Raw genomic sequence first — 348 nt, forward strand, 5'->3', positions numbered from 1 at the left:
TGCGTGAACCCGGTGGACGCGTGCACCGCGTTGTTGAGCACAAACTCAACAACTGGGAGTTGTACCGACCACGTACGTGGAGCTCCCGCACAGAGGCTGCGCAGGGTGTCTTCTAGCACCCGGTTGACTCGCTTAGTCTGACCGTCCGTCTGCGGATGGTCTGCGGTTGACATGAGCAGCCTCGTTCCTATGAAAGGGAACAGCGTCTTCCAGAACGCAGCGGTAAACCGCGGGTCCCGATCAGAGACAATAGTCTCAGGAAGGCCGTGATATCTAAACACGCCGTGCAAGAACAGCCTCGCGGCTTGTTCACCAGTGACCGTATCCGGCACTGGAGCAAGATGCACC

This window comes from Plasmopara halstedii (genome assembly GCF_900000015.1).
Source record: "Plasmopara halstedii genome assembly, contig: Scaffold_816, whole genome shotgun sequence".
Taxonomy (NCBI): domain Eukaryota; phylum Oomycota; class Peronosporomycetes; order Peronosporales; family Peronosporaceae; genus Plasmopara; species Plasmopara halstedii.